We start from the raw sequence: 13,622 nt of genomic DNA, 5'->3' as shown, positions 1-13,622 counted from the left end.
CCTGATTCTACAATTTACCCATAATCCTAAGTTTGCATGCATAGAAGTCATCAAGGATGTGTAATTCGGTGACTGAAGTCCTATTAGTCAACTTAAGTATAGATGTACGACTTGATAACAGATCAATCATTTAATTAGTGCTTCAAAGAAAGCTATGCCTTACACTAGATAGAAAATTACTAAATGATTTAATTAACTTGTGGACCAATATGCTCTAAGTAACACACTGTTCTTTGATCTTTTTTAGCCTTTCTAACAGTGGTTAACAATCACTGATATTCCATGATTAGAGAGAAGTCCCAGTGGACACAATCCATATAATTACTTAATGGTGTTGACATGAAATTAATGTTTGTATTTGATATTTTTATGTCTCTGCTAATTTGTATGTTGCTGATGTCTGTTATATAAGTGTTTCCTGAAAAATGAATGTGCCCTAAAAAGGTGAAAATCTTTGATCAATGACTTTTGATGTCATAACATGGAGACTTTAATTAATAAAGCCTCAAGTGGTGAAGTTGTTGATAAAGTTAGAAATCTTAAAATATATATGAGCGGTTCTCTTTGAAAAGCAGGTTTAATGCATATGCATACAGTATCGTCCCCGATTAGGGTGTGCAGTCTGAACAAACTAATCAGGGACAATGCTTACAGCTTAATCTGGATTTTTATGTCCCCCACTATAGTAGTGGGGGACATATTGTTTTTGCCCTGTCTGTTGGCTGGTTGGTTGGTCTGTTGGTTGGTCTGTTGGTTGGTTTGCGCCAACTTTAACATTTGCAATAACTTTTGCAATATTGAAGATAGCAACTTGATATTTGGCATGCATATGTGTCTCATGGAGCTGCACATTTTGAGTGGTGAAAGGTCAAGGTCAAGGTCATCCTTCAAGGTCAAAGGTCAAATATATGGGTCAAAATCGCTCATTTAATGTACACTTTTGCAGTATTTCAATATTCAAGATAGCAACTTGATATTTGGCATGCATGTGTATCTCATGGAGCTGCACATTTTGAGTGGTGAAAGGTCAAGGTCAAGGTCATCCTTCAAGGTCAAAGGTCAAATATATGTGGCCAAAATCGCTCAGTTTATGAGTACTTTTGCAATATTGAAGATAGCAATTTGATATTTGGCATGCATGTGTATCTCATGGAGCTGCACATTTTAAGTGGTGAAAGGTCAAGGTCAAGGTCATCCTTCAAGGTCAGAGGTCAAATATATGTGGCCCAAATCGCTTATTTTATGAATACTTTTGCAATATTGAAGATAGCAACTTAATATTTGGCATGCATGTGTATCTCATGGAGCTGCACATTTTGAGTGGTGAAAGGTCAAGGTCATCCTTCAAGGTCAAATATATGGGTCAAAATTGCTTATGTAATGTCACTTCTGCAATATTGAAGCTAGCAATTTTATATTTGAAATGCATGTGTATCTCATGGAGCTGCACATTTTGAGTGGTGAAGGGTCAAGGTCAAGGTCATCCTTCAAGGTCAAACATCATATAGGGGGACATTGTGTTTCACAAACACATCTTGTTGTTTAGAAGAGACTTTCTTTGAAGTTAAAATCCTCACAAGCGGAGAGTGTCAACCCAGATTAACCAGTGCGGACAGCGCATTAAGCTCGATTTCCAGGAGTGTGGCTCTAATGTTTATCGTAAATAAGTTTAACCCTTTACCTCTTAGAAACATATTTTCACGCATTTGTAGTCCCTTAAAAAGGTATATTTAATTTAAGACCTTTCTTAATAGATTCAAGTTTTTAAGGCTTTATCTCCAAACCTTAGATACTGATGAGAAGCAAACAGCATAAAACCTGAACAGACTGCAAGTCACTTGCAGGCTGTTCTGGTTATATGCTGTTTGCACATAGCCATTTTCACATTGCCTCTAGGTGTGAAAGGGTTTATACCCTTGCATCATTTACAGAAAATGCAGGTAGCATTTGCACATTAAAACATGGCTATTACATTGCACTCACGTTCCCTCCCTACATGTGTTTGTATATTTACTCAGTGGAAAAGAGTCCATCTAACATGGAACAAAGTTAAACAACAAATGATATTGACTCGAAACAAACAATGGTATTGACCCCATGTTTAAAGCCAGACCAGGAATTTGTCAATATTTATTATTATTGTTGTATAACCGGAGGTTAAGGCAATACGAATCAATGCAATTACAGAAAAAGATCTGAACATTATGACAGACTTGAGGTTGGAAAATTTGTGTTGTCATTGGTGATTCAAAACCAACACGATAAAATGTTTGAAATAAGAAAGGAGCACAATACTGTAGTAGCTATTAATTATTTTATTAGTTTTTGTGGTAATTATTGGGTATTTTTCTGAGTAAAGATTTTGTAAGATTATAATGCATGAATCATTGTGTGTTTACATTGGTATGACCGCATTGCAGTGTTCTAGGTGTGAGCTAAATTATAATTGTGTTAGAAGTCATGACAACCAGTACACGTATTGCATCAGAACTGAATATGCTTACCTGAGCACATCAATGGTGAACTTTCACGATGCTTCGTTTATGTTACAAAATAATGAAAATGAAGATGTAACTCATTCTTTTCAATATTTTGAACAGAAATCATGCTTTATTGGTTAATTGGTATATATTGCGTCCATGAAAGAGAATATGAAGTTTGTGGCAACTGTTACGAATTTAGTTGAGAAAGTTATGCTATAATGTGCCCTTACCATCCAAGAGTTTGTAAGGCAGAAATCTGTTGTTTTTTTTTGAAATAATAAATTGTAAACATCCAGCAGTGTTAAATAACATCTATTTCAGAGTATATATTGGATGAGGTAAATACCCCCATAAATTATACACAGAAGTTTGGAAGATACACAGAGCATATAATTATGGTTGCTTGGTATGGAGAAGGAGATGCAATAAAGGCGATGATCAATATATATTGAAGTAATATATATAGGCAATTGAGTTCTAAGCACAATAGTGTACTTGAGCATTTTTTTACAGTTCCAAGCACAATAGTGTACTTGTGCATTTTTTTACAGTTCCAAGCACAATAGTGTACTTGTGCATGTAGAACATATGTTCCATGCAAAAATAAACTAAAATATGGGCAACATTTACGAAGTTTCTCATGATCAGTTAACCAAAGTCACCACAACTGTATGACATTTATGCTTTTTGAGGCCTGTATGTACCACCACTTAATTCATTTTTGCCCCCATGCATTTCACATTCAGGGGAGAGTTTATTTGTGCTCCCAAATTTATAGGAAAGGTAAATGTTTGCACATAATACACAGTTCTATGAACTTACCCCCCCCCCCCAACAAATCCCAAGGTGAGCAATATAGGTTTACCATGGACCTCTTGTAGGTCGATGAAGTACTTACTCTTGGCAAGATTTCTTACTACGGAATATCTTGATATAGTTGTATTGTTGTCAATTATCCAAGAATCCCATTTTCCCTTCTGTTTGTTTTTGTGTGTTCAGTATTTATAGAAATATTTTGAATGTTAACTACTGTTATCATGTTATTATATTATTATCAAAGGAACACATGTCTGTGCTAAAAATCGAATACTATTTGTTTTCTAAAGCAATCATAAGAAAAAAACACTCTTATATGATGTTGTTGTAAGACATCAGAGGTTGCATAGACAGGTTTGGTGCAAAGGTGTTTTTACATGTAGTTTATTTACAGTTTACCATTGATAATTAAACAATATTGAAAGTTATTACTACAGTGGTCATTTGCTTACATTAATAACTCATTTGTGAAATTAATAAATTAATTTAAATCCTAAATGCACACTTGTTAAATCTTGACCCCAAAATGTATTCACACTAATGTTGTGTCATCCATAGTTCTGCAAATAAGATTCACTTTTGAAAAACTGTTTGATAATTGCAAAATTGTCTGATGTCAAGAATCGTCTTGTTGCACAAATATTTACATGTTAGCATATATATTTATACCTGTAAATTATGTAAACATGGCTATCTGGGTGAAATATATTTACAGAAATTCTATGGAGTAGAGGCTCCCATGTTTCTAGAAGCCTTACAAAAACGAAAGCATCATTATATCCCTGCTACTAAATTTACTGGAATCACCAAGGATGTGTCTGTTCATCTGTCTGAAGATGCTAACTAGTCTGACCAATAAGTCCTACACTTTTTAATGCAAGGATGTGTCTGTTCATCTGTCTGAAGATGCTAACTAGTCTGATCAATAAGTCCTACACTTTTTAATGCAAGGATGTGTCTGTTCATCTGTCTGAAGATGCTAACTAGTCTGACCAATAAGTCCTACACTTTTTAATGCAAGGATGTGTCTGTTCATCTGTCTGAAGATGCTAACTAGTCTGACCAATAAGTCCTACACTTTTTAATGCACAACATTCAAACTTGCTTGCATGGTTGCAACAGTTTTTCAAGAGTGAATATAATGTGCAGAACTATGTATGACACAACATTAGTATGAATGCATATTGGGGTCAAGATTTAACAAGTGTATACATAGGATTAATTTTAACCATGCTTTATTTTAAAAAGTTGAGCATGTTCAGTTTTTTAGCTGACCTGAGCACAACATGCGTAAGGTGAGCTTTTGTGATCGCGTTTGTGATCAGTCATGATCTGTCTTGTGTCGTCAACATTAGTCTATGTGTTGCCATAACAACCAGAATTCTTGATGTAGGAACAAAATGAAATGACGTGCATAATCTCCATATTGCCATCTGTCCATATTAAAAGTTTCATGAAAAAATATGAAGAACTTTTAAAGTTATCGCAGGATCCAGAAAAGTGTGACAGACTGACAGACAGACAGAGCGCAAACCATAAGTCCCCTCCGGTTTCACCGGTAGGGGACTTATAACACTATTGAAGTCACAGATTATCCCAGTGAGAATCCATGTCTGGTTTAAAGTTGAATTCTTTCATGTTTTAGAGAATTCAAGTTAAGAGTGATTTCTTTTGGAAAGAAGATGATGCTTGACTGAGTAATACAGTCAAGACAAAACTGGTTTAGGGACTATTCATGTTTTGGAAGGATTATGATTAACGAGAATTCCAGTTAAGACAGACAAGAAATATCTTTAAAAATGATATACGGCGTTGATAGTTAAATGAATGAGATTGAGGATAGCGAATGTCTTTTTCTGTGCAGTTCTTAGCTGCATCACACGCAGTACGGGATGTTACGCGGAGTTTTCGCGGCTTATTTTACATTATTACATATTGCTGGTCATAAACCTATAGATACAAAACAGAAAACCAAAAGAAGAATGGACGTGAAATAAAAACATATGAGTCAACCGGCCACACGCAAAGTATCCATAGTTATAGGCATGTTCTTCGAACAAACCTGTTTTAGTGGTTTGTCAGGCATTGCTATTTGATTCGATTATTAACAGTATCGAGAATCATCGCGCTCATGCTTAATACATTAGTCAATATGGTGGAATAATTATTGTTAAATTAATCAAAAATAATATTAATCATTGTATGGTTGAAAACACATTAAGAATCTATTATTGACATACCATAATTATATTGCTAAATATCTCCATTTAACATATTTCTGGTCTAAAGAAAATTCCAGGTCACCTAGTTCACGGATAGCGTCTTTATTATATAAAGATTATTTTAATGGCCGCGAACTCCGGTGATGACCTGTATATAAACTCTGACATTCACACACTGGCCGCGAATTGACCTGATACCTCGCGGGTTGAAATGCAATGCATTTAAGTGAGGTCTCGCTTCCACTGCTCTTTATACTTTTACATGTTAACATGTTGACAGGAATATGGAAGTAAGTACTAAATACGAGAACATAGCCTTTAAGTATAAACGCTATTGCCCTGGCAATCCTCTGAAAATAAAAGGTGCACGCACAAACTATATTGATGTCGAGAATTGAGTGTAAAACTCTTCTATCTATTAAGCCTTTTCATTAGAGATAAAATTGTTTCATGCAGTTAAACAGTGTTACAAAGAAGACGGGGATATGTTTCCAATGTTCTGGTGGTATACTCAAATCAGCCAATGGAATAAATGAAGTGTATTCATTCGTACCTAGCCGCGGGAAATTTTATTTGAATTTTATTGGACACTTACAATGGTCAGGTAAAGTGAAAAGCTGGCTTAATACAGCTACACAGAAAAACAGTCTTAGGAAAGATTCATTGTTGGAAAGGTCTCATTATCTTCTACAGGGAGGATTCTTTTAAAGAGAACTTAAGAATTTGACAGTTGTATCTTTTTAGAGGGTTTCCCAGAATATATCACAGATTGATTGAGTGTGAATTTAGTCTGGAAATATAATTTGTTTATTTTTAATGCTCAAGCAAGAATACATTCTGACTAAAAAATCGTAATTGCTCCATGTTAATCAATTATTCCCAGCTTTACATAAGCGGGAAAATCCAGAATTATAAACTGATAACAACCTTCCAGGAACACATGTTCTACATGCACAAGTACACTAGTGTGCTTGGAACTTAATTGCCTATAGAGATTTCTTCAATAGATATTGATCATTTATTGCTTCCCCTTCTCCATATTTTTGTGGTTTGTATTTTCCTGTATTCAAATAATTTTCATTTGCCTACATTTATGACTTTGAGAGAAAAAAACACATGTTTGTTGTTTAGGACAAATTCAGGTGTGTGCCAATTAAACATTACCAGTTCATTTTGCCAGATTAATTTGCTTTGTGTATTGAATGCTTTTCTTCACTCTGACATATAACTAAATATTTGTATTCATAACTTCACCCATCTCACAACACTGAGTCACATTTCATGCAATGTAACCAAACTAAAATAATAATTGCGCAATTCTTGTGAAACATATTGCAAGAAGTATAAAACCTCCCTGATTTATTTAACAGAAGGTCTTCAATGCTGGCTGGAACTGCTTACTTTGACAGTTGATCAGTCAAGATCGCTTTATGTTTTATCAAGAAATGATGCAAGAAAAAAACAGAATCAAGAGTTCTGCATTGCAGGCCTTATGACGTCTTTCCTGGTTCTCGGATAGATGAATTCATTGATAATTTATACAAATTCGGAAAACAATATACCATTTTGATGGTTATATCACACAAAAAATGTCAGAAACGAAAGATAAAACAGCTGTCAAAGATGTGTTTTCACTAAATATACTTCTGCAATTTTTATATTCATTGACTTAATAATTCATGTTGTTGTTGTTGTTGTTTGTTGTGTTAAGTCAGTTCATCAAAAGCAATTACCAAGAAAACGCCCAGAATATTTGTTAATTCAGAACATTTGTGTAATAATTGTGCAATATGTGCATGACCTTTGAAACATTATTGGCACCTCGACATACTTTCTGTCCTAATATCATCTGTTGCCATTACCGTAATTACTCTATGTTTTTGGACACTTAAAAATAATTAATTTTTTTCGTGTCCGAAAACTTAGATACGAAAAATATTTACAAAATACAGGTGTCCGAAAACTTAGAGTCGAAAAGTGAAGTGTCCGAAAATAGCGTCAATTGTATCAACGACTACCTGTAATAGCACGCGCTTGTAAAATACCATGCCGTATAGTATTAATTACAGTTATATATGTTTGCACTGCATTTTAAATCATGTTGAATGCTTAATTTATTTGACAGAAAGTTACTACAAGGTTGTACTTTGACCAACGAGTTCAAAGATGAGCATATAATGTACCGATACTCGCTAGTATGAACCTGTAATTAATGCAATAAAAAAGCAAATTAAGAATTCTGTGTTTGTTCATTTCCGATAGTTGTTGTTACACCTTCCATTGTTCGTAAAACTTGCAATAGGGTGCATCACACTTTGAAGCATTTAGTATTTGTCATAGTTATTTTACTGAGAAGGGGTAGTACCATTGCGGTAGATAAAAAAGCAAATTAAGAATTCTGTGTTTGTTCACTTCCGATAGTTGTTGTTACACCTTCCATTGTTCGTAAAACTTGCAATAGTGTGCATCACACCTTGAAGCGTTTAGTATTTGTTATAGTTATTTTACTGTGAAGGGGTAGTACCATTGCGGTAGATAATTGAACTGCTAACTAGCACTACCCCTGGTAATTGTCATAACGCTTATGCTATCGGGCCAAACCATTGTTTAATACCGGTTTACAAGGTTATTTACCCAATGACGCAAATGTAATGGTCCGTTGCACCTGCCATGGTTTATGATGTTAATCTGGTTGTAAAACCCCATGATCGAAGTGTCATTAGATAAAGAAAACAGGACCGAAATTTGGTAAAATAGCGATGAAAAATATACTGTCCGAAAACTTAGAGACATTAAATATGGACTAAAACTCGTTTGTCCGAAAATTAAGAGTCACAAAAAATAATTATTTTTGCTAAAAAAAGGGGTGTCCGAAAACTTAGAGTGTCCGAAAACATAGAGTTATTACGGTTATAAATCAGATTTTTAATAAAAGCCACAGTGTTTAGAGCCAAGTTCAGAAACATTTTCTGAGGTAATCATGTTGTTTACAATATATATTTTGTTGGCAATGCTTTCATATGAACCTCAGTGCATGCGTTGGTAATGTTAATCTTGGAAGATAAAATATGGTAAGCACTTTTTTATGTTATATTACTTGGCATGTTGTGGGCTCAACTTCAAATTCTTTATTTTGAAAGTTTAGTGTGAAATTGTTGTATCTGCTTCATGTATCTATATGAGGCGCATTAATTTTGGGCTCGACACTTGATTTGTAATATTTAATTAAAAAACATATGATTGATGCATGGTTGCAGTTCAATCAAGTCTCTGTACTTTTCAAGAGAGACATTTTTTGCAAACAATGTCAGCATAAAAATGACTTCCATCCCAATGCTTACTGGGGCCAGCCATAGCTCTATTTTATTGTGTTGTCATGACATCACATGCTTAATATTTTGGTTAGAGCTGGTCAAATATGATTGCAGATGCATGATGACACCTTGTACCCATACAGCACACCATCATAGCAATTCCACACTTTTTATGCCCCCTTTCCTTCGAAAGGGGGTATATAGATTTCGCACTGTCCGTCTGTCTGTCAGTCTGTCAGTCTGTCACACTTTTTGTGTCCGCTTTCTAATTCAAATAGTTTTCCTCTGATCTTTACCAAACTTGGTCAGAAGTTGTATCTAGACAATATCTAGGTCAAGTTCGAATATAGTTCATGCCGGGTCAAAAAATAGGTCAAGGGGTCACTCAGTGCATTTCAAGGATTTAGCATGGTGTCCGCTCTCTAATTGAAGTAGTTTTCATCTGATCTTTACCAAACTTGGTCAGAAGTTGTATCAAGACAATATCTAGGTCAAGTTCGAATATGGGTCATGCCGGGTCAAAAACTAGGTCATGGGGTCACTTAGTGCATTTCAAGGATTTAGCATGTTGTCTGCTCTCTAGTTTATGTGGCTTTCTGATTAATTCTGATATTCTAAGACATTTTTATGCCCCCAAGGAGGGCATATAGTGATCGGACTGTCCGTCCGTCTGTCCGTCACACTTTGCGTTTAGATTTCGAAAAATGCTCATAACTTCTATGTCGCTTCAGATAGCAATTTCATATTTGGCATGCATGTGTATATGGACAAGGCCTTTCCATACGCACACAAATTTTGACTCCTGTGACCTTGACCTTGAACTTAGGGTTCGCGTTTAGGTTTTGAAATCTGCGTTTTGGTTTCGAAAAAAGCTCATAACTTCTAGCAAGCGTTTATAGGGGGCATAAGTCGTCCTATGGTTACAGCTCTTGTTTTGTATTAGTTTTATTTCTCCTGTGTAAATTTGCCCTATGTTGGCTCAAAAATTAATATTTTCCTCTGAAAGGTCACAGGGGCAGATCAGGACATAAGGTAGTTGTGAAGATTTGGTGATGACCTGTAAATAAACTCTGACATACACACACAAACCTTGTAAATGCAAGTCTTGTGCAATGAGGATGTACATACATGCATAATGTTTTCATACCCTACCCCCATAACAGTTTTAAATGTTTCAAACTTCTGGAAATTGCCATGTTCCATGTTGATATTGATTGTTTCAAATGATGTAACAAAGGGTTACCTTTATGTTGATTAGTTTTGATCCTTTCCTTTGAAGATCTCTTGCCAATACCTTCAAATTGATCACGCCCTAGTTAAATTCCATTTTTATTAGGACCTCTGTGTTCTTATGTTTTTGTGTGTGCTGGCATACTAAACAATACACTAATAATGATCTGTTAAGTCTATATTACACTCATTACTGGAAAAAAACTCCTGTGTTTTTCACTTCCACTGTGTCATTTACACAAGTTAAAACAGATGTTCAATCATTTTTTTGTAGACATACAAACAAAATCTTTGCAAATGAAGGCTTACAAATCCATCTGTTGTTCCAATAGGCAGAGCAATTGCGATTTCTGGAAATTAAGCATTTACATTATTTTGTAAATTTATATTCAGAGTCCAAACATTGCTCTTTACATTTGTAAACCTAGAAAATCCTTGAAAATCGTTCTTGTGTTATGTACATTTGTATGATTTTAACACATAGAGAATCTGTGTCAAACTGCAGGTAACATTCCAGTAGTACAGGTGAGCTGTGGCAATCAGCTGGTACTGTTATGATGTGTTGTTCAAACGTCAGAGAGAGGTCGGCCAGGTAGAAACATCAGCCCAGAATGTAAACACAACATGCTTCCTCCCAGAATACCTAGGGTGGAACGAGTGGGAAACTGTTGTATTTGATCTGGAAATGCGTAGCAAATGCAGCACTTTCACATTGACACATTATTATTTTTATTATATGAGGTGATAGGCAGAAGGTGCTAACTTGCTAAAAATGGTTATGATGGTTATGGTATTATCGCAGGCATTATCAATTATAAGTATAATAAATTGCGTATCACTGGTGGGAATACATGAAAATGTATTTTTGTGGGGATAATTTATGATTCTTCAAGGAATCTCAAGGCCCCAAATGTCGTTCATTTCTTTAAGATTTCTTTGGGAATTTTGCTGATATTTCCTGCGTGTTGTTCAAAGTCAGCTTGTCCTTTTAATCATTCTAGAAGACATGATGGCACCCATGTTCTACAGGTGACCTACATTCATGCAAAACTGCAGAATGTGTTGAACAGAGTGAAGGCTCTTGATGTTTTACAAATGTAAAAGATTATGATGGAATGTTTCTGCGCTGTTACTTTATTCCTATCTTTATCTGATCAGATATATTTGTGCCAGTATATGTCAGTACATGATTAAACTGAAGAATTTATAGTTGATTATACATTAATGTCAATCACAGTTGTCTGATGCATGTCAGCTTAGGTTTCTTGAGCATGTTTGTCTTGTAGATTTGAACCCTGGGCAATATACCGAACAGCATACTTCTTTGCACAACTTACCCAACTGTCTGCTACACTGCAAAACATACCCAACTTTTTTCATCACATAAAGCACAAACCCACTTGTCTATAGCACTACAGAACATACCCAACTGTCTGTAACAATGCAGAACATACCCAACTTTCTACAACTTTGCAGACCATATCCAACTTTCTATAGCACTGCGGAACATACCCACTTTCTATAACACTGCAGAACATACCCACTTTCTATAACACTGCAGAACATACCCAACTGTCTGTAACACTACAGAACATACCAACTGTCTATAACACTACAGAACATACCCAACTGTCTATAACACTACAGAACATACCCACTTTCTATAACACTACAGAACATACCCACTTTCTATAACACTACAGAACATACCCAACTGTCTGTAACACTACAGAACATACCCAACTGTCTATAACACTACAGAACATACCCAACTGTCTGTAACACTACAGAACATACCCACTTTCTATAACACTACAGAACATACCCACTTTCTATAACACTACAGAACATACCCAACTGTCTATAACACTACAGAACATACCCAACTGTCTATAACACTGCAGCACATACCCAACTGTCTATAACCCTGCTGCACATACCCAACTTTCTATAACCCTGCAGAACATACCCAACAGTCTATAACCCTGCAGCACATACCCAACTGTCTATAACACTGCATAACATACCTAACTTTCTATAACCCTGCATAACATACCCAACTGTCCATAACCCTGCATAACATACCCAACTGTCTATAACCCTGCAGAACATACACAACTGTCTATAACCCTGCAGAAAATACCCAACTTTCTATAACCCTGCACAACATACCCAACAGTCTATAACACTGCAGAACATACCAAACTGTCTATAACCCTGCAGAAAATACCCAACTTTCTATAACACTACAGAACATACCCAACAGTCTATAACACTTTAAAACATAACCAACAGTCTATAACACTGCAGAACATACCCAACAGTTTATAACACTGCAGAAAATACCCAACTTTTTATAACCCTGCAGAACATACCCAACTGTCTATAACACTGCAGAAAATACCCAACTTTCTATAACCCTGCAAAACATACCCGACAGTTTATAACACTGCAGAACATACCCAACAGTCTATAACACTGCAGAAAATACCCAACTTTTTATAACCCTGGAGAACATACCAAACAGTCTATAACACTGCAGAAAATACCCAACTTTCTATAACCCTGCAGAACATACCCAACTGTCTATAACACTGCAGAACATACCCAACTGTCCTTAACACTGCAAAACATACCCAACTGTCTATAACACTGTTGAAGAAACCCAAGTGTCTGCAGAACATACCCAACTATTTATAATACTGCAGAATATACCATACAGTCTATAACACTGCAGAATATACCCTGTCTATTAAAGTACAGAACATACCCATCTATCTATATAATTGCAAAGCGTATAACTCTGCATGCATTGTTGTAATTTACCAGTGGTTTCAAAAAAAGTTCAGTTAAACAAGGTAAAATCTATGTAGGAAAACACACTTGAAACTGTGATACCTTGTTACATGTAGTATGTTTCACCTCACTAAGGGATGGTAGCAAAAGAAAATATTTCACCTTTCCTGATTTCAAAGTAAAATGACATTTGATTGATTCCATTTGCTTGAATTCATTCCTATCAATTTCCCAGGGGGGAATATTCTAATAATGCAAGGTGCACTTATGCAAGAAAAGTTCATTTTCCCAGGACTTCATTGTTTTCTATATACATTTGTGAACCATTCGCCCAAGATTTCCAATCTAACAGGCTAGACAGTGGGGCAACAAAAACAACCACCTGTTAAAAGAGCTTTCTGGATTTACCTTGTTAGTGTCAATTTTAATTAACAATGAAGTCTTGTAGCTGTTTGTTGGTCCAGGCCTATACAATTGAGTTATTGTCCCCTATATATACTGTTGAAACCGGATGGGACTTTATAATGGTTTGCACACTGTGTGTCAGTCAGTCTGTATGTCAGTCTGTTCATCACACTTTTCTGGATCCTGCGATAACTTTAAAAGTTCTTCATATTTTTTCATGAAACTTGAAACATGGATAGATGGCAATATGGAGATTATGCATGTCATTTCATTTCGTTCCTACGTCAAGAATTCTGGTTGCTATGACAACAAATTAAAAAAATAATCTGTAAATGGTGGAGTTTCACCGGTATTGG

The 13,622-nt window shown here is 35.5% G+C and overlaps 2 protein-coding genes across 2 annotated transcripts in view; one reads left to right on the top strand and one right to left on the bottom strand.

Moving 5' to 3' along the window:
* The window catches only part of LOC127853556 (protein SpAN-like), a 46,164-nt gene extending 35,570 nt beyond the window's left edge, over positions 1-10,594 (bottom strand). Inside the window, exon 1 of the mRNA XM_052388148.1 lies at positions 10,079-10,594. The gene's annotated coding sequence lies outside the window, so the exon portion shown is untranslated. The remainder of the gene's footprint in view (positions 1-10,078) is intronic.
* The window catches only part of LOC127853552 (activating signal cointegrator 1 complex subunit 3-like), a 215,834-nt gene that overhangs the window by 184,542 nt on the left and 17,670 nt on the right, over positions 1-13,622 (top strand).

Source organism: Dreissena polymorpha, chromosome 12, assembly GCF_020536995.1.
Source record: "Dreissena polymorpha isolate Duluth1 chromosome 12, UMN_Dpol_1.0, whole genome shotgun sequence".
Lineage (NCBI taxonomy): Eukaryota > Metazoa > Mollusca > Bivalvia > Myida > Dreissenidae > Dreissena > Dreissena polymorpha.
Note: the sequence above shows the minus strand (reverse complement) of the source record. Positions and strands in the feature narration are given on the sequence as shown.